At 42.7% G+C, this 20801-nt stretch overlaps 2 protein-coding genes across 2 annotated transcripts in view; both read left to right on the top strand.

Annotated features, from left to right (window-relative positions):
• Nucleotides 1–20801, top strand: part of LOC128733202 (cadherin-99C) — a 425982-nt gene that overhangs the window by 85119 nt on the left and 320062 nt on the right. Inside the window, exon 2 of the mRNA XM_053826915.1 lies at nucleotides 5331–6071. The gene's annotated coding sequence lies outside the window, so the exon portion shown is untranslated. The remainder of the gene's footprint in view (nucleotides 1–5330; nucleotides 6072–20801) is intronic.
• The window catches only part of LOC128745592 (serine-aspartate repeat-containing protein C-like), a 179127-nt gene that overhangs the window by 70818 nt on the left and 87508 nt on the right, over nucleotides 1–20801 (top strand). The gene's annotated exons all lie outside the window — the stretch shown is intronic.

Genomic DNA, 20801 nt, shown 5'->3' on the forward strand with positions numbered 1-20801 from the left:
TTGCGCTGGGTAATGGCAGCGTAACGTTTGTGTGCCGCGTAGCGGAAAAGGTCAATGCAGCAACGGTGCACTAAAGGATTCCGCGACTTTAGCCGACTAGCCGTAGCAGTTCCTGTATGTACAGGTTTACCACAAAAGGAGGCAAAAAAAGAACGCAAAAAGGTGGACACCATTTCAATAAATTGTGAATTTATTATATGGATTGAGTGGTCCTCAATAGGTGCAGTGCTTTCTGCCGGTTGCGATCGGCGATAGCTCGGCATAAGAGAAATTTGCCTTCAATAGGCATCAATTGTCAGGATCGCCAGCTGTGTTTTGACCTCGGCACTTTGCACGGAGCCCGGGAACATAAACAGACGGATCGCCGAGAATGCTAATAGGTGTTTTCTATGCATGAGAAACGCGTGAATAGAAAGTAGCTTTGCGAAGCAGACCCACACCACGGCCACAGCCAGCGCGCACAGGTGCGATCGTCCGAAAAGCAGGTTTGAGTGGGTCGAGAAACAGGAATGAAGAAACGAACGAATCTAGCATTATCTTATCTTGGTAAAACGATAATGAATGGGTTCTTGGAGAATCGGGCTTATGCGCCGCGAGCCTGTCGGGTGGTGTTTATTATTTGGCAAATTAGTGTTTTGGAACAGTTAAAAGAAAGATTAATCTTGGCTGACTTTTGGTTGGCTCTCAATATTAATAGGTAACGGAATCTGCCTAATGATGCTAAATATGTTGTATACCAGATCAGATAATTACAGTTTAGTTGTTTGCAATTAGTGGAAAGCTGATTCCGAATTGGACTTAGATACGGGTTATAAACCCGAAGCCTCCCATTTGGCTTCGAGGTATGACGCAGGCCCAATAAGCCAGTCGTCGTATGTTCGAATCTCGACTGGGAGAGGCTGTTGGAGTCAATAGGATCGTAGCAACTGGCACTGCAATTGTCCTGCACTCTAACAGCTGGATGCGAAGTCTGTCATATAAAAAACAGAAGGTCAAGTTTCGATAACGGAATGTAGCACCTAGGCTTTGCTTTGCTTTACGGGTTATAAACCAAGAAAAAAGGAGCCAAAATATAACTTTTGCCCATCTAAAAGCAAGGCACGCGTTACTCATTTATTGACGGAGCCTGAATTCAATGAAATTAAGAAGAATTCTTAAAGCTGATTAACAAGCGAGCTTCAAATCAAGCTGGTAATCATTCTAAACGAACGTTTGTAGTCAAAAATAAATCGATAATTACCTACCAGTTAGCCTCGAGACACGACACTGGTCTAGTAAGGCAAATCTCAACTGAGTTGAATATGATTCATCTGGATTAGAGTTAAGGCCCAGACACAATGCATACGGATTTTACTACGTTGCGGATATTTGACAGAAAACCCATGGAAAAACTGTCAGATTGCCGCAACGTAGTAAAATCCGTATGCATTGTGTCTGAGCCTTTAAAGTGCGAATGGTCGCGGAAAGTACGTAAACGATGTTTATAAACTCTTGATTGGTATGGGTGCCAAACATTATAATGTGATTAGCGATAAAAACAAAGGAAGCGGACTGGAAAATTTCGGTACATAGCCCAAAAATATATTGGGTCGTTCAATGGCAGGTGGCGCTCTTTCGGTTGATACCCGAATGTTTTACTCACTAAACTACTGGCGCACCCTTATATTATTTGCTCTTATACTTAGTTTTATTTTGAATCTCTCAATTCTATCATTCAACATACGCATCACACAGTCACAGATGCACTGTGAACGGTACTCGGGAGAAGTTCAGAGCAGCACGCAACAAATCTACAACCGGCTGGCTAATAACCGTTCTATTGCAGCTGTTCTGCGTTACTCGAAGAGTGATGACATTCAACAGTCTTCCTCGTGATACTTCCTGACTTGTACCAGTTGGCTAATGTTCCGACTAATTTGCCTATCATTGACTTACTCTTCTTCAAGTGTCAGCACGAGTTAATTAGTTAGTTAGCAAGGCATGTCTACTGGTGCAGTTGAAAGCAATTGTTGCAAATCCAGCGAGAAACAAGCGATGTCCACTCTTACGCGAGTGAGTGTGAGAAACATTCGATGCTTACTCCACACACGTATCCAAACTCCAAGCGCGTATGATAAATAAGCGCTGCTGTTCTGTGCATACATTCTACTATCTACACACTCACGCGCTCACATTCTCGTAACGTCTTTTTGCACAGTTCGCTCATGAAGTCAGCAGCTCATGAGCGCGCGTGGCACAGTAGGATGCATGGATACAGATTTTGCTTTACTTCTTCTTTGCTTCTTCTTCCTTCAAGAGGAAAAAATCTAACGTCAAATGCAGCCAGTACGATCTGTCGAATGCAGCCAGTCGTTATTGTTGGTCAAAATTGGAAAAGTATTGATAATACACATAAGTTTTTTTCTGGTGTTTATTTGAAAAATACACATTTAAAGTTGAATGAGCGTTGTTTTTGTGAATTGTAAATTGATGTTTTTGTAAAAACTGAACTAACCGTGCGCCAATCAGCACCCAAATATGTCTTTATAAAACGCACACTTTACACGTCAAATGAGGAGTTCACGCACAAGTTTGATTTATTTGCCCGAAAATGAAAGCAAACTTAATAAGAAGAAGAAGAACAACCAAAGCTTGAGAAAAAGAAGGTCGTCTTCGCGACTGTCTCTCAGGTTAGACTATGAATTAAACCACTTACTGGATGGACGTGGCTACAGCAGAAGTGCCCATTGCCCAATACTTCACGTATCATCTCGTTGTACTGATCATATGTCAAACGGTCCAATGTGCAAATCAGAGTCTCTTGCACTTGATTGCATCTGTTTTACATGAAAAGTTTGCTGGCGATATTGACTAGCTAATCTGTAAGAAAAATTGGGTTGAAATGCGTTTATGCCACCGTGAGAAGCGTTAGAGAGGAGACACAAAGAGAAAATCTCATTTGCACAATGGACCTTTTCAAATGTTGCTCGTGATATCGTGTATGTGGTTCTAGTGCTTATTCAGGTTCTCTCCAATCTTTACAACTTTTCATGAGTACTCTGCAACAACTCCCTCCATTGTTAACCACTGAATGTTCAGCTGTATCTTCCTCGTTGGTTTTGTTTAAAGTACGTTGGACAATCGTGCATGAATTTTACAAATTACGAGAGAGAGAGATCCAAGTCATTGTTTGGTCCACGCAAAGACCGCACGTCGCCGAAAAGCGCCGGCCATCAGTTAGAACATGGTTGATCTGAGAGGAGTCATCTTCATTTGAGTGTTTCCAGCTTCCAAGAGTACTTTCGAATGTTCTGAACGTTCAAAAAATAAGTGCAACAGAAAACCAAACCTCAGGTTGTGGCACAGTTAATTGAGCTCAGAACATTAGCGAGTATGACAAAATAGAGGCTTTCTCTAGCAACTAACGGGTCGAAAGAATTCCTTCCAACCGACTGTCACAACCCTACGGGATGCGACGCACCTTGCGTTCATGTACGTTGTTGAAGACCGCGCAACCCTGTTACGAATTGCCAACTGTGTTCGTTTGACTGGTGACAGATCGTAAGTAGGAGAACAAAAAGCAAGTCGTCCGAGTGCGATTGTAAACGTGCAGTGAGCTCGTCGAGCCGAAAAAGTGATTGGAAATGGATTATCACTCCATAACTACTAAAATTGATTATTCTAATTATTTAATATTAAAACTTACGCTAAAAGTGTTTTGCTGCTTATTCTAAATTGATTATTATATGCTAATTAATACAACTTACATGCAAAAGGTAAAATTATAACAAGATGATATTGTAACCTAACCTAAGCTAACACGTGCAATTACAGTTCTTAAACCTACAATACGGAAATAATATGGACATTAAGATAGAAGAAGACTAAACGTGAGTAGTTAACATGCACTTAACTATACGAATATTTGATTATCATATATTGTACCTACATTTCTAAATCGTTAGTGTAACTAATGTTATATTGTTTTTCACCCACAAGGGATTTTATACCCCCCCCCCCTCTTTCATCAACACGAAATATATATCGGGTTACGAAACCGGAAACGATTCTTCTCTATCCGTCCAGTTGCTACTGCAACACCGACCTTTGTTCTCCAGATGATGACCTCAATATCATGTCTAGAGCCCTCTCCAGGTCTTATAGAACTCTTCCGTCACGTCAACGGGATTGTTGTTCGACGCTGCGTTTATGTTAATCAAGTAGTAGTAGAATTTGCCCTTGATTTTAGGTAGGAGAATATATTTAGGCATACGCTGCTTAGGTATTAGGTTTTATTCGTTGGAGTTCCATCTTTTGGACTCTGTAATCGAGAGAGAGCGAGAGAAACAGAGAGAAGATTGACAAGAAGACAAAATCCTGAACTGCACACTACACTAGAAAACTCAATTAGAGAATGGCCCGTAACTTAGTAGCTCGCGAGTAGGGTAACCAACGTATTTTGGACCCCATCAGCAGCTGTACATAATGTGGACACTTACAGTAAAATCAAATGGAAGTGTCCAAATTATGACAGCTGCTGATGGGGTCTAAAATAGGTTGGCTTCCCTGCTTGTCGTCATTAAAAGATCGACACTCCAGTTTTGCTGGAATTTCCATCATCAATGAGTGTCGTTGGTTTAATGACGCGAGTTGCTGAGTTACTTCCCAGCTAGCACCAACTTGTATATCAATGTACGAAAACTATCGTGAATATCTCCTAACAAACTCGAAATCGTAACTGAAGCTGGATAAAGTGGGATCAAGTTGATTTTCTGTCGTATATAATGATAATGACTGACATACATACGATTTTCAGCACAAAATCGTAGATCGGATATTATCGTATATAAATACTTATATAGTCGTAACGCTCAAAATTATTCTTAATCACGTATATCGCCTCCAAAATAGTACGGATATGCCAATTTTGCGCATGAAATACGATTTATTTAGCATGTATATCTGCACGTAATGCTGATTTTTACCTTTTTTATACATATGAAAATGCTAGCTGGGTTGGCCATTCTCTAACAGAGTTACTCTACTGTTCACTTAAGATTTCTCTCACGCTTAACGCCTTCGTAAACTCATTTTGCGTTTGGCAGTGTTCTTCACTGTGAACGATTTTATATTGTCTTCAAATTATTCAAATTCAACTTATTCAAATTCGAATTTCTTACTTAAAGTATTGCATGCAGTCTTTATTAGTTTAATTTAATTTTTAATCTTGCAGGTTTGCCAATGCTCTAATTGTTTGCACAAAATAAAATATATGTACATAATAATGTCGATGATAATCATTCGACTAATTTTTCTTTCATTGTTTTTTTCTGTGCCATTTCCTTTTCCAGATCCGGTTGTCCAGACCAGCTGGTTGCCGTGGAATGTTCGGTACGAAGCCCTCCCGAGGATAGTGCTAGGAATATATGTTGAGTGGTGTTCGGTTTTCGACTCGTAGACGAAGCTGCGACTTGCAATTTTAGTTTATACGTTCTGTGCTGTCGAACAGACGGCCTGCAGCAGTTCTTTATTTTGCAATAAAAATTTATTGGCATTCTAGCGTGGCCTGTCTGGGGCAGAGAGAGAAAGAGAGAGTGCGAAAATTGAATTTTCAAGCTTCGCGAAGTGTGACCAGCTGATAGTGATTCGTGTTTTGGGTTTCGATGTCTCGGTCGGTGCAAACCTAACGAGCCGGAACAGAGCTGTTGATTGATGATAATTGACCCGAAGTTTGCGCTCCAAGTAGTTTCCGAGTGTTCAATTTTTCAGTTCGAAAGAAAAGCGAGGGGTCCGAAAATGATGTGCGGTGATTGGTTTATGTGATAGGAAACCACGTTAGCAGGACTGTGCTGCGAAAACCTTTACTCCGGTCGTTTGTCGGTGGTTTACAAAAAGCGGTTTGCGCTGCACGTGAGTGATGATAGGGCCTTTGTTAGGAAAAAGCGATACGAAGCAGTGATTGTGCGTTGTCCGAATAGGCATAAAGTTAATAGGATTGCTAACGAGTTTGATCGAGAAGCTCCGATAGAACATTTGCGCTATTGAACTTCAAGAGATCATCAGATAGCGCATAGCAGGATGCTGATGGAAAGGTGAGTGTTTACTATTTTATTTTATTTTTTCAACCATGTTGCTCTATTTTATTGACATTGTCTTTTCATTCCGACCCGAGTACATATTGAGTAATCCAAGTTTCCAACTCCGGCTGGGTTGGCAAACCTGTAGAGACAACTTTCAGTTAGCGTCATTATTTAGTTCGTTCTTCTCGAATCGTAATAAGGGAGAACACGCTTCGAAATATTTAGACATGATTCATTTCGATACAGCTTTTCGGATCCTTGCAGGTGCTACCTCTTCGACAAAGAAATATTGCTCGGTTTGCAGCGACTCAGTGGTGATTTCTCGGAAAGCTGCTCTACCCAGGCCACCGCTTATCGGTAGGACTACATCATTTGACCGTCGTAACCGGTGTATATTGCAATGATATTTGCGAATTCCGCATCCAAGTGGAACATCGAGGTCCATAAATTTGAATTTATTTATTAGCAGCTTAATTTACGTTCAGTCTTTTTTCCACTGTGAAATCTCATTCAAACGAAATTTGGCTCACATAAATAACCAGCCAATTTATGTGAATCGACGGAGCATACCTCGTGGGGTGTTTAAGTGCTTCTCGACATGTGATGATCTCTTGAAATCCGGGCAAAACATTTCGAAATCGATTTAGTTTATAAACGTCCGCATGAGATAATCGAAATTGTTATAGCCAAATTCCCGCAGTCATCCACGCATAATGATAGAGGTTAAACTCCGGGGCTGAAAACATGCAGCGTCATGGAAAGACCCAGTGTTTGGAGTACCCTCAGTTTACAAAAAAAAGCTATCTGGACGACACATGCTTCGCGTGGAAACTTTAACCACACTCCTCTGAAATTGATTTTCAACGAGCGATCAATGAAATAGAGTTTCAGCACAATCGGGCCTTGATGAGTCACATTTCATCGGAAAGTGATTTAATTACCTACAACGCGTGGGGGTCTAGAGCTTTTCTGATTGACTGTGCCGGAAAAAAACTGGCTTTGCTAGATCGCTGCAAGTGCTGCGCGATTTCCTGCGAACATCGGTGGTATGTATGCAAGCACACGTATATGCGAACATGTGTGTAGAGAGGATTCTTTGATCTGAGCCGATGCCAAAACTTTTTAAATGAAGTGGTAGTGCTCGGTGGAAGAAGATTTTGATCGAGAGTTTTTGAAATTAATTGACAGACGGGAACAGGCGGGTTCTGTGCGGTGTCGTTCGAGCTGTCCGTCCGTCGGCGTACCGACCGGACCACTATGGGGGATTTCCATACAAGCAGGCGGCCAAAAATATTTTCGAATTCTTTTTAGGATTTTTTATGTTTTCCTAGTTTGTATGATTAAAATATGTTCTTAGAGTACATTTGCAAACATTTGACATATTTTGAAAAGGGTTTAACTTTTTACCTTTGTCATATGCGAAAAACTAATATATGATTTTGTAAAATCGCCGTTTTATGATCAATTTTCAACCGATTTTCGATCTTTTTTTGCATTAAGACTGCAAATCCTGTCTTCAAATGTATAAATGTTTTTTATATTGGACAAGATGGCGGTCATAAAATGTTAAAAGTCCCTTATTCCTTAAAATTTCAAAATCGGCCTTTCGGCTCAATTATTTTTTTCCCAGTGGCCAAACTCAAAAAAATTTGGTTTTATGTTGAAACTCATCAAAAAATCATAAAAGGAACCCAGAACAGAAGAAAAATTGCCGCACGGTAGAAGACCTGACTTTTTAGCAAAGCCCAAAGGGCCGAGTGTCATTCACTGTTTAACTCAGGTCGATGAGATCTACAAATGTCTGATTGTATGTATGTATGTATATATGAATTTATGTATACACGTATGAGTTTCTATATATGCGTTTGAGTAATCAATTGTCTACCAACGTTTTCTCGGAGATGGCGCAAACAAATGTCACACAATATGTTTCATTTGCAAAATACTTTCGTCCCATATAAACTTTGTAAGATTTACCGAAATTGGTCCATAAGTTCAACAGATCTAGAAGATAGATCTTAAAATAGGCCATAGGTCTAAGAATTCAGCCCACTCAATTGGATTGGAATTTTAAATTTTCGAAGACGTTTCTTCGATTAACTTAGCAGTAGGGGCGCATGTTTTCTTCATAGTTCCAATAATGTCGTAAGTAGGAAATCTCGATGGTGACTCCCTCTGAATTATTTCATATTGAAATTTGCTTAACCCAGTTTCTAAATATGATTACACTAAATGCTTCTGTTGTCATCATTTCACGTTGATCACGTTATCTGAGCGCGCGCGTTTATGTGTGTGTGTGTGTGTGTGTGTGTGTGTGTGTGTGTGTGTGTGTGTGTGTGTGTGTGTGTGTGTGTGTGTGTGTGTGTGTGTGTGTGTGTGTGTGTGTGTGTGTGTGTGTGTGTGTGTGTGTGTGTGTGTGTGTGTGTGTGTGTGTGTGTGTGTGTGTGTGTGTGTGTGTGTGTGTGTGTGTGTGTGTGTGTGTGTGTGTGTGTGTGTGTGTGTGTGTGTGTGTGTGTGTGTGTGTGTGTGTGTGTGTGTGTGTGTGTGTGTGTGTGTGTGTGTGTGTGTGTGTGTGTGTGTGTGTGTGTGTGTGTGTGTGTGTGTGTGTGTGTGTGTGTGTGTGTGTGTGTGTGTGTGTGTGTGTGTGTGTGTGTGTGTGTGTGTGATTCGCTGGAAATATATTTAGTCTTGAAATCTCCCATAGTGACTAGAAATTTTCAAAATACTATATTTCGCAGAGTGGCGCATGGTGGCACGTAATTCTTTCATAATTTGGTAGTATATACTTGAGACTGAACACAGAATGTGGAATTGACCTGGAGATATCTGGAGAAAAAAAGTTCTCGTCTAACAAAGCAGAAAATTCTCTTATTTTTCCATGTTTTTCTTCTTCTCATTCTTTTTATGATTAATATTTTTACTCTAGCTGTCTAAACCATTTGTTTTTCGGAAAGCTCAATTTATTGCCTTTCTAATGATGTATAATACATAAGATTTAACTTCGAAAATAGTGTTCAAAAATTGATTTGAAACCAAACGTGTTTTAATGGCAAAAAGCATATATGTCATATCGTTTTTCAACTTTGACAGCCTCTATCTCAGAAACAACATCGTATAGAGACTTGCTATTTTGGATTTTTCTTAATTGAAGTGTTTACTATCAATAGAAAATTTCATTAAAAGGATTAGTGAAAGTCAGTTTTCTGATTTTTGTCCGCCTGATATCTCATAGTGCGGACGAGCGGTGGTGGTATGTTCAGCGGGAACATAGCTTTCGAGTGGACTCGAATCTATAAACTTGGACGTGGCGGAATTTCGATTCGAGCCTTCGAGAACCACTTGCCGGTAATTTGGCAGCGTTCAGGCGAAGAATGAAAAACAACGATTGAATTTTTGCGAGAATGTTTATTCGCGAGAAGTGGCTGCTGGCAGGGCCGAGGTACATTCTTGTGCAAGTACCACTAGTCATTGTTGATGGAAGATGGAACTATGAGTTCGAAGGTCTTTCGAGCGATGGCGCCCGTAGCGCCAACTTTCTTCGAGATTGCAAAATGGTTAAATGTTTGTTATAACAATTGTGGTTGGAGAATAGGGTCTCGTTTGTTCAGAAGAATAAAGTATATTTGGAATCGCTTTTGTAGTGCTAATTTTCTTCATTCCGTTCCTGAGATATTGATCAGAAATTATTAGTGCAAGGAATTAACACAGAGAACAGAACAGAGAACAGATTCAGGAATAAAATTTTCGGGAATTCTTGGATAAAATTTCAAATTAAAATCACCTAATATGCTAGCGTCACCACCACTATAGTTTCCCAACTAAATAATTCTTTTGATTTGTACACTGACAACCTTTGGCTCCTCTGACGCTAGTATATATGGACAATAAGCGTTATGCTAGCGCCAGAAGCTAGCTATTGTGAGTTTAGTGTAGAATTTTATGCGCCTTCAGCGACATCATCACTATAGTTTCCCAACGAATTTGACATAAGTTTTATCCAAGTGGGGACCTTTCGCTTGGAGGTCTGTTCTCTGTGACTTTACTGGTAGCCCTCTCATAGTGCTGATAATGCTTATTTGCAGCTAGTTACCGACAAGAAGAATTTAAGGGGACATAAACCACTAAAACTTTTGAAAATTCTATTATCTTTTTATTTCAGATTTTGTTTCTGCAGTCTTTTTCGCTTATTTTGATACTAATTTTGTAATGATCCGACCACGGGAAGTAGTCGAAAAACGACCATACACATAAGCATTTCACTCCTGTATTTCGTTTACAAAACTCAAAAGTTATAAAAGTCTTTGCCAAGCTCCTTCCAACAAAACAAAAAAAAGTTTGTTCCAATACGTTGTGTAGTTTCTGAGAAAAAGGTACATAAAGTTTGAAAATCGTGGTTTTTCAGGAGCGGCGTTTAATTCCGTCGAGGTTGTTCCACGCCGCACTGGAATGTTTGTGTGTGTGATAGTTTTTCGGCCACTTCCCGTGGTCGGATCATTACAAAATTAGTATCAAAATAAGCGGAAAAAAACCGCAGAATTAAAAACTGAAATAAAAAAATAATGAATTTTTCAAAAATTTTAGTGGTTTATGTCCCCTTAACTGGAATTGTGGATGCCAATTTATAACGCCAGGGATACTAATAAGCGATTGATTTACTGCTTATACTAATGTTTATTGGTTACCTGGGTTACCTCGCTTTGTTACTGGCTTCCGATGTCCTAACATTGTGTTTACGGCCAGGTTTGGGGAGTATTATCCAAAAACCGGTTTCCTTGTATCGCTTGATGGTACAAAAAATGAATCTTTCATTTTTTCCGATTGGCTTCAGTTTCTTTAAAATATCACACGGTCGAAAAATTTTCATAAACAGACTTATCACAAGTTCCCTTTTTGCGTCCATGATTACCGTGACTCTTAAACGAATGAAAATTCGATACAAACTTGCAAGCTGAGCCGCCCTTAACCGCCCAGTTAGCTTCGGAGTACGATGCTGGTCTAACAAGTCAGTCATCGTGTGTTTAAATCTCGGCTAGGCGGTGCTGCTAAATAGAGTCAGTAGGATTGTTGCACTAGCCCCGTAACTGTCCTGTACTCTACAGCCGGCTGTGAAGTCTGTCGATAAAGAAGAGTAAAGTCTCACAAAGACGTTTAAGCACAAGGTTTCTTTTGCAAGCTGTGTTGACATTTGAATACAACCTAAACTAAAAATATACACACGTTCAAAACACACTGACAGTTATTACTACACGTACTGTATTTTTGTCGTGGTCGTCTACTTTTGTCTTTAAAACTCGCACATTTTGATAGTAAACGCAAATACCATCCGCGTCTTTGGCGTCTGTAGAAAGTTCCGAAATAGAACTCCGTGCACGAGGAGATCCCAAGTTGGATGCGGGAAATACATGAGCGGAAGCACGCTCTTTGTGTTTCAATGGCTGTGAGCCAGGAGTGTGACGTAAATATTTCAATAAAGCAATACTTAGTTTAGCAATTTTATAAATAATATAAAGCTCTAGAAAGGTCCCATGCGTAACCTTTGCTTACCTTAGGTGATACAGTTAAAAAGCTTGCGGTTGGTGATGACTGAAGAAAATGTTATAAATTGTAGTGGACAATCTTTTGCTGTATATTACACAATTGGCTCCTCAGAATTATTTGCATATCCTTTTTTTTCCTTCTTTATTTAAAAGCAGAGTATAAAGTGTTAAGAATAAATCGACGAAATTAGGCATCGCTGTTTTAGAAAGTATCGTTACATAATTACCTGACGACTCGACTTTGCTTGCATGCTGATTCGACTATTCGATTAAATGTGCACTTAGCTCTTTTGTACCAATAAAATCACCTGATCCGGATGGTATTCTACCCACTTTCTTACAGAAAATGGATAACGTTCTAATTTCTATGCTCTCGGTTTCACTTTGGGACATATCCCAGGCATACCTAAGGCAGATAAGAAAGAGAAAATCATGCATAAGTCTTTCAGACCAATAAGTCTGACATCAACGCTTCTCACGTTGATGGAGAAAGTCTCGGATAACTATATCCGCAATGAGGTTTTAGAAAACTCTGTTGCATGGAAATCAATATGCATACCAACACGGTAAATCTGCAGAAACCGCATTACACTGCGTAGTGAAGTTAGTCGAGAACACGCTCAAATATCAAGAGACGGTATTTTGTGGTTTCCTTGATATTGAAGGCGCTTTCGATAACACGCTCTTCACCGTGTTAATTACGGCTGCAGTGTAATCATGTGTGGCTCTCTTTCAAAATGAAATTGATCACACTACAATGCGCTAGATCCAAGAAATGTTGTCGAGCAGAGAAATCATAGCGTCATTGGGAGAGACGTCGCTCACGATTTTGGCGAAGAAAGGAAGTTCACAAGTAGTTCTCTGCTTTTTGCTTCGGTCACTGGTGGCCGACGCATTCCTTCACAAGCGCTCGCAGCTGGTTATGAGACTATTGCTTACGCCGCCAAAGGAAAGTTTGACGCAGTGCAGCAAGGAGCTATAAACAGCACCGTGTTATGAAGTTTACAAGGGTGGCTTAATAGAAACCACACAAAAATAGCCGTTATATATAACGGTATTGTTACTTTCCCTATATTGATGTCTAACTGTATGGCTGAGGCTTCAGAAATGTAGTCAAACTCCTCGAAATAATTCTATATAAAAACTGAACTAAACTGCCCACCTAGATTATGCTGTTAAGAAAGCATCATCTGGCTGGACCCAAATACAGGGGTGTAGACTAAACAGTTAAACAGTGTACTACGCACAATCAGGGGACTTCTAACTGGACACAGTCCCGCTCTTTATTATTTAAAGTAAATTGGAAGATGTCGACACCTGCCGCTTTTGTAACTCTGAATTTAAAAGTTCAGCGCATCTGCTCGGTAATTGCGGGACTCTTGCTTTATCTAGGCATATCTGATATCTTCTTCAGAAGTTTCCTTCTCACTCCATACCGAGTATATAACCCAAATCCCAAAAAGTCATTGATTTTATTAGCCATATAGGCCCGAATTGGAGCGCAGGATTACAACTATCTAGCCCAACTTCATCAATGGGTTTGAGCAGTCCGTAAACCGTGACACCAATCGAAGCCTGTCCTAAAAGACAAAAAAAGGCCCCGCTGTTTAACCTGTATAGGACCTCGCGCACTGTAACGCCGGCTCTGATTTGCATTCGTTGACACTTTGACAGTATCTTTGCTAATAAAGGTTTTTTTTATTCTATATTTGAGAGGTTTTCAGCCAGCGGCTGGTTCGCCTCTTGCTAATAAAGGTTAAGTGATACTCCGCACCCGCCGGGATAAACTAATGGCATTTTTTTTTTGTCGGAAGATTTGACCACTGCGACCATTATTTTGATCTATTGTGGTATAATGGCATTTAGATCAGGAGCCAGGCTGCAATTAACCAAGGTTATAACGCCTTATTTCGCTCTCTGAAAATAGATTAGACCTCCAATAATATTAGTTTAAATAATATAACCCTTGAAAATAAGGTCGTGTGGTTCAACGGTTGCCTAAAACTACAGTTGTAAGATCAGGAACTGAAAACCATGCACCCGCTAGCTAGACTACCCACTTACAGTGGACCCCTGTTGGTTTTAACGATTCCTCATGCAAACTAACGGGTTTTTTTTTTTTTTTTTTTTGTATGCCAGAAGGGCATTGGGTTAAAAGGCCACTGCGACAGTCTTAATGATCGTCTTTTGTGGCAGGCCCCGATTGCTGTACACAGTTTACGGATCGCTCATACCCATTGATGGAGTTGAGCGGAATAGTTGTAATCCTGTGCCCCAATTCGGTACTACATGGTTTATAAAGCCAATGACCGTTTTGGGATTTAGGCTCCATACCTGATATGGAGTAAGAAGGAAACTTCCTAAGAAGTTGTGCCTTGATAATGCAAGAGCTCCGCAATAGCAGAGCAGATGCGCTGAACTTTCAGGTTCAGAGTTACAAAAGCGGCAGGTGTCAGATGATACCTTGCCGATATTCTTTAAATGATAAAGAGCGGAGCTGTGTCCTGTTAGGAGTTCCGTGATCGTGCGTAGTTCACTACGAGTTAAATGGAGTATTTTTTTAGCTACTGCAGGGTTTGGGTAGATAAACTGTTTAGCTTGTCTACAACCCTGTGTTTGATTCCAACGGGATGCTATTTCTAGCTTTTCCCATGTCATCAGTTCGCCTTTCACGGCGGATGTGGAGGTGCCCAGAAACGGTTCAGGACCAATAAATTGCTGAGCTGATCCTTGTCTTGCTAGGTTGTCAGCAAATTCATTGCCCTCGATTCCGCAGTGACCGGGCACCCAAAGTAATAAAACTTTGTTTTGGCGGGAGAGTTCCCTCAATGCTGTGCTGCACTCCCAAACTAATTTGGACACGCATTTGGCGGACTTGAGAGCCAGTAGTGCTGCTTGGCTGTCCGTGAAGATACCGATTTTCGCATGCCTGTACTTTCGTTTCAAGCATATTGTCGCACAGATGTATATGGCATATACTTCTGCTTGAAAAACGGTGGGCCACTTTCCTAATGAGATAGTTTCCCTGATGCCGGGTCCGTAGACTCCGGAGCCTGTGCAGGCCCCCATTTTTGAACCATCTGTAAAAAAACAGATAGTTCCAGATGGAAGATCTGGCCCTCCATTATTCCACATTGAGCGATCTGTTTCAATCACCTCATATGGAACGTCCATATTGGGCCTGGCTTCCATGCAGTCAGAGACTGAAGTTACTAAGGGTGTCAGATTGAATTCCCGAAGTATGCGAAGATGACCGATTTGGTCACCTTCGAGTATGGTTTTACTCCTTTGCAACCGTAGTGCGCCGAGCTCTGCTTCCTTCTTCACATGAAGATGCAAAGGCAGTAAGCATAGCATTGCCTCCATGGCTGCAGTAGGTGTTGTACGCATGGCACTGGTAACTGTAAGACAGGCCAGGCGCTGAACTTTGTTTAGTTTGGCTTGGGCTGTCACCTCATTCACCTTTGGCCACCATACGACTGCAGCATAGGTTATCCTAGGCCGTGCAATAGTAGTATATGACCAGAAGGCTAGTTGAGGTTTCAATCCCCAGGTTTTGCCAAACAGTGACCTGCATGCCCAGATAGCCGAAGTTGCTTTCTTAACAGCATAATCTAGGTGGGCAGCCCAGTTCAGTTTTTTATCGAGAATTATTCCGAGGTGTTTGACTTCATTACTGAAGCCCAGTCTGACACCATTCAGTATAGGCGGAGTAATGGTATGTTTCCTTCGCCTAGTGAATGGTATAACGACTGTTTTGGTGGGATTTACATTAAGTCCCTCTTGTGAGCACCATAACATGGTGGTGTTTAGAGCTCCTTGCAAGCGACTTGACAGTACTGCGTCAAACTTTCCTCTGACGATAAGTACAACATCGTCGGCGTAAGCAATGGTCTCATAACCTCATAACTCATAACAAGCTGTGACAGCTTGTGAAGGAGTGCGTCGGCCACCAGTGACCAGAGCAGGGGGGAGAGAACTCCTCCCTGTGGACATCCTTTGATCACCGAAATCGTGACCGACGTATCTCCCAATGATGCTGTAATTTGTCTGCTCGAGAGCATTGCTTGAATCCAGCTCATTGTAGTGTGGTCGATTCTCTTTTGACAGAGAGCCGTATTAATTGACGCAAAGGACGTGTTATCGAAAGCGCCTTCAATATCAAGAAAAGCACAAAGTGCCGTCTCTTGATATTTGAGCGATTTCTCAATTAACGTCACTAAGCAGTGCAGTGCGGTTTCCGTAGATTTACCGTGTTGGTATGCATGTTGATTTACATGTAACGGAGAGTTTTTTAAAAACTCATTGCGGATATAGTTATCCGTGATTTTCTCCATCAGCTTAAGAAGCGTTGAAGTCAGACTTATCGGTCTGAAAGCCTTAGGCATGGTTTTGTCTTTTTTGCCAGCCTTAGGTATGAACACAACCCTTACTTTCCGCCAATACTCTGGGATATACCCCAAAGTGAAACTGGCTCGAAAGAGGTTGATGAGCTCGGACATTATAACACCGTCCGTTTTTTGTAAGAAAATGGGTAGAATACCATCCGGACCTGGAGATTTCATTGGTTCAAAAGAGCTGAGTGCCCAATTGATCGAGGCCTCCGTAAACAATCGGCGTGCAAGTAGAACCGAATCATTTGGCACATTGTGTAATGACCCATTCCACTGTTGCCCACCTATGTTTTGCCCAGTGGTCACTGTCGAACCAGGGAAGTGCGTGTTCATCAGAACTTCCAGAGTTTCCCTGGTGGTAACAGTGAGACTCCCATCCTCTTTTTTCAATTGCCCTAGACCATTGCAATGGTCCTTGGACATCGCTTTCTGCAACTCGAGATTTCCTTTTGGCTTTGCGTAGCTCAGCGTTGTATTTGGTGAGGGAAGCTCTGTAGTCTTCCCAGTTAGACGTGATTTTGGCCCTGTTGAACAGACGCCTTGCCTTCCGACGGAGATTGCTAAGCGTCTCATTCCACCAGGGCACATCACGGCAAACTGTTCGCGTGTTTACGGGACAGTTTGTGTTATACGCGTCTGTGATCCTACATTGCAGGTCACTAGCGGCGATATCCAGCTCAACTGGAGTTCGTATATTATTGTGACAGGAATTACGTGAGGCAATCAGATGATCCCTAAAGGAACTCCAATTGGTTTTCCTCGGATTCCTGAATTGTTCTCTCTTTAGAGGATTAACCTCGATGTCGAAAATGATATGTCTGTGGTCTGATAAACTTGGTTCATCAGAGACATGCCAATTTTTGACTTTCTCAGCTATAGAGGCGCTACATAGAGTAAGGTCTAGGACCTCTTGTCTGATAGCGTTTATAAAGGTGGGGTCATTCCCTACATTGATTACATTGACATCGTTAGAAGTAAGATATTCAAGTAGGTACTCACCCCTGTTGTTTGTGTCCGAGCTGCCCCATATCGTGTGGTGCGCATTTGCGTCGCAGCCTATCACGTACGGCTTGTTGACTGCTCTGCAGTACCGCACAAGTTCAGCAACCTCGGGCGGTGGTATTTCGTCCTTGTCCCCTGGAAAGTAGGCGGACGCAACGACTATCTCCTGCTTCCCTCTAGTCGTCGGGACTACCACCGTAATGGCAACGACGTCGCGTTGGATGAATTCTGTAATTGGAGAAAATGTTATTCTCTTATTTAACAGAATGGCAGTCCTAGGCTTGGACTGTGTATTACAATAGATCAACTTACCATTAGCGCCGGATAGACCGAGGATCGTGGTATCGTTGATCCATGGCTCCTGGATCAGAGCAGCACTCAGCTGCTCTTTGGTGAACCTCCGGCATAGGACACTAGACGCGCCCTTGGCATGGTGGAGGTTCACCTGAATGCAGCGAAAGCTGCTCATTTGGAGGCAGGATTGCCGTTTTTAGCTTGATCCAGTACTGGATCGAGCCTTGGCGAACGGGTACCAGCAGCGTTTTCGCTGAGTTGAGCGGCTGGGTCGCTCACACCGGCAGGCTTCGGTTGCCGCAGGCGACAGGCCACAGATGTCCGACCCGCACTTAACGGCGGATTGAGCCTCTGAGGTCTGCTATCGACTGGTGATTGCTGCGTAGGTCTCTTGCGAGGTTTTCGCGGCGCTCGCCTAGTCTTCGCAGGATTGCATTGTTTAGGTGGCGGCGGGGCACTTCCAGTGGGAAGTTCCGCACTTTCCACCCTCAACGTTGCAGGATTGCATTGTCTTGGTGGTGGCGGGGCGCTCCCAGAAGGGAGTTCCGCTCGTACCTTCCTCGACTTTGCAGCAGAGACTGTTGCGCCTGTGTTGATCAGACCTCTACCAACCTGTCGCATGCGTGCTTTGCCAAACATAAAATTTAGCGTAAAGCGCTGCTCAGTGATCTGACTTGCCGACTTTTGGTCAACCTCCATTAACAGTTCCACGGTATTTCCACGCACAATGCGACGGCGTATCTGCCACGCTTGCGTTGAAAAGCCGTCGTTCTGATTCTGGAGGAATCTCAGGATTTTCTCGTCCGTGGTACCGACACTGTCCTGGAAGTACCCTATGAAGGTGTGAGCCTTCGGCAGGTCCTTCGTGTCGTAGGCCCGTAGTTGTGCTCCTTCCCACGGGACGAGAGTAGATGCCGTTTGCTCCAGCCATTTGACCGTGTTCTGGTCAGAGCAAGCCAGTATCAAGTAGCCGTTCTTGAACTGGCAGCTCCTGAACTTGGGTCTAATGGCTGGAGTCTCCTGGTCAGCTATTTGATCCAGAAGAACGGCGCGGACAGTCTGGAGCTGATCCGTAGTGAGCAGGGAAACGGGATAATCAGCCGTAGTTATGGCTACACTGAAAGCATCCACCATTTCCCTGTAGGTGCACCCCGAGGATGGTTTTGGTGCCGAAGGACCCGCGCAGGCTCGACTGCGTGGTCTCTTTTTAGTGGGACCTTTGCTGCTGATGTTCGGCGACGCCGTATCAGCGGATCGTTGCCTTTTGGTAACGACAAGGTCCCGCTGGCTAGGCTGGCCGGCCGGCAGAAGGGCAAGTTCCTCCGCTTCGTCCTTTGAGTAGCCCTTGCTCCGATACCACTTCTGCCGTCGCCGTTGCGCTTTGGAGAGACGCTTGGCTACAACTCCGGAAGTCCCAGGTTGCCCCTTGACTTCAGGTAGCGTCACCGGATCGGGAAGGTTATCCGCGTCGCTTTCCGCATTCCCTGATGGCGAATTCAGGATCAGAGATGAAGCCGAGAGTCCTCCTTCCAGCGACATGCTGTCGAGGTTAAAGTCCTCTTCCATCCCTGTATCCATTACTTCGCCAGTATTGTCCGTGCCGATCGGACTGCGCACTTCCGGTCTACCGTCGTGCGCCACCTCTACACCTACTCCGGTGTTTATCACCAACTCTTGGGGGTCGTTGGTTGCCCCATCAATTATTGTTTCAAGGTTATCCATGGCGATGGTTGTACTCTGCTGGGGAGAAAATCAACGGTTCTTTACCAGCTTGGAACAGAGGGAGCAATATACTGCACAGGGTGCTCTGGTACCATGCAGGCTCCGTTCGACCTTGGGAAACTTTATTAGACCCCCCCAAGCATTCATCCCTAGGCACGGGTCGCGTTACACCGAGGATTGGGGTCCTCCTTCGCACTTTGCTCAGAATGTAGCATGCTCCTTGACTACTTGCTACATTGAGAGCAAAAGATTTTTACAAGATTTGCCGCGGAAGAGACTCGATGTGCAGTTCCGGATGGATCCACCATAAACTTACCATGGAGCCATCCGGAGCTGCAGACCGAGCGACAAATCTCAACACTCCTCCTTTATCCTGGCTTGTGACAGACCGCTCGGGTCCCGATCCAATTTCCCCATCACTTGTTCACTCTTTTTAGGGAGCCACCCGTGGCGGTTCATCAGTGAAGGTCCGTCACTGGCGGAGTTAAACGGGGTTAGTTTTTAATTTGAACAACTGGCAACCCTAAATACGCTGGCCTTTGTATGAACTGGCCGCCCTACCCTGTTTGTGTTTTTGTTTTGATGGTTTGATTTAGTTCGCAATTGCAAGCAGCAAATATTTCATTTTCCGATCGGATATTATATCGTAATCGCTGGGAAAACGGAATGTGAAACAGATTAAACACGCTGGGTCAGTACAAACAAATTGTGGTTATGTGCATTGTCTGCATAAGCAAATGATGATATATTGAGAATGACATTTGCACCATTTTTAATTTGCACGTCGTGCAAACTAACGGGGTGCAAATTAAAAAGTGTTCAGAGTAAAAACGGTCAAAAGAACGGGGGTCCACGGTATACACATTGGAGCGTTTCCTGGTATGGCCGCGTGGAGGCACTGGGTAGAGGCTTGGGATGGCCAGAGCTATGTTGGACACTTCTTCCGAGTTGCCCTCTCCATTTCAAACCGTCGGATTCAGGCTGCATGGGTTTCAGGAAAAAAGATTGGGAGCGGCACACATTTGAGAAAAAATGAGGAACATTTAAAAACTAATTTTCCCATGCGAATCTCATGGGAGAAGTAAAGCAGACAATTCTTTTATTCATACGGCTCATTGTATGCGTATATTTCATACGTGTTGCAACAAATTCAAGACACATATTTTCCAAACAATTGTGAGATGCATCTTTGTGAGATGTGCTACAAAAGTTTGATGCTCCATCACCTATCAAAGGCGCGCCAGCGCTGTGGTCTGTGAACACACAGATTAAGTTTCTTCTTAGCAAACACAATATTTGAGTTAGAGACAGATGTTCTTATCTTTTTAGCCACACCGTGCTATATTTTAGCGATGAAAGTGTTTTCTTAGTCTTCTTGTTAATTTCCAGACGTGCTGAACCACGTTTTTGGTCACGTTTTGGTGAATTCTGGAAAGAGTTCTCGCTAAACTAGGACTAGTTTGCCACAGATGGTATTCGGCAATATTTTCTTCTAACACATGTGGGCTCGATTTTTGGTCGGAAATTTTAACGATTTCGGAACCTGACATTTTCTGTCCTGCAAACGCCAAACAGCACAGCACGTCACATCCGCTTGAAAATGATCATGCTCAATTAAACGAACACAAGATCACAGCTCTCGCATCTTGATTTGAGGCTGACGGGGGTCCATCCCCTAATTAAGATGTTAATGATGTTGACGAGAGATAAAGCGCTACAATTTTATAGCACATCGCGAGCAATAAATTCCGTTCAAACATTCTCCTGTGCGATCGTTTGCGAGCCTTTCGAAG

Source organism: Sabethes cyaneus, chromosome 1, assembly GCF_943734655.1.
Source record: "Sabethes cyaneus chromosome 1, idSabCyanKW18_F2, whole genome shotgun sequence".
Lineage (NCBI taxonomy): Eukaryota > Metazoa > Arthropoda > Insecta > Diptera > Culicidae > Sabethes > Sabethes cyaneus.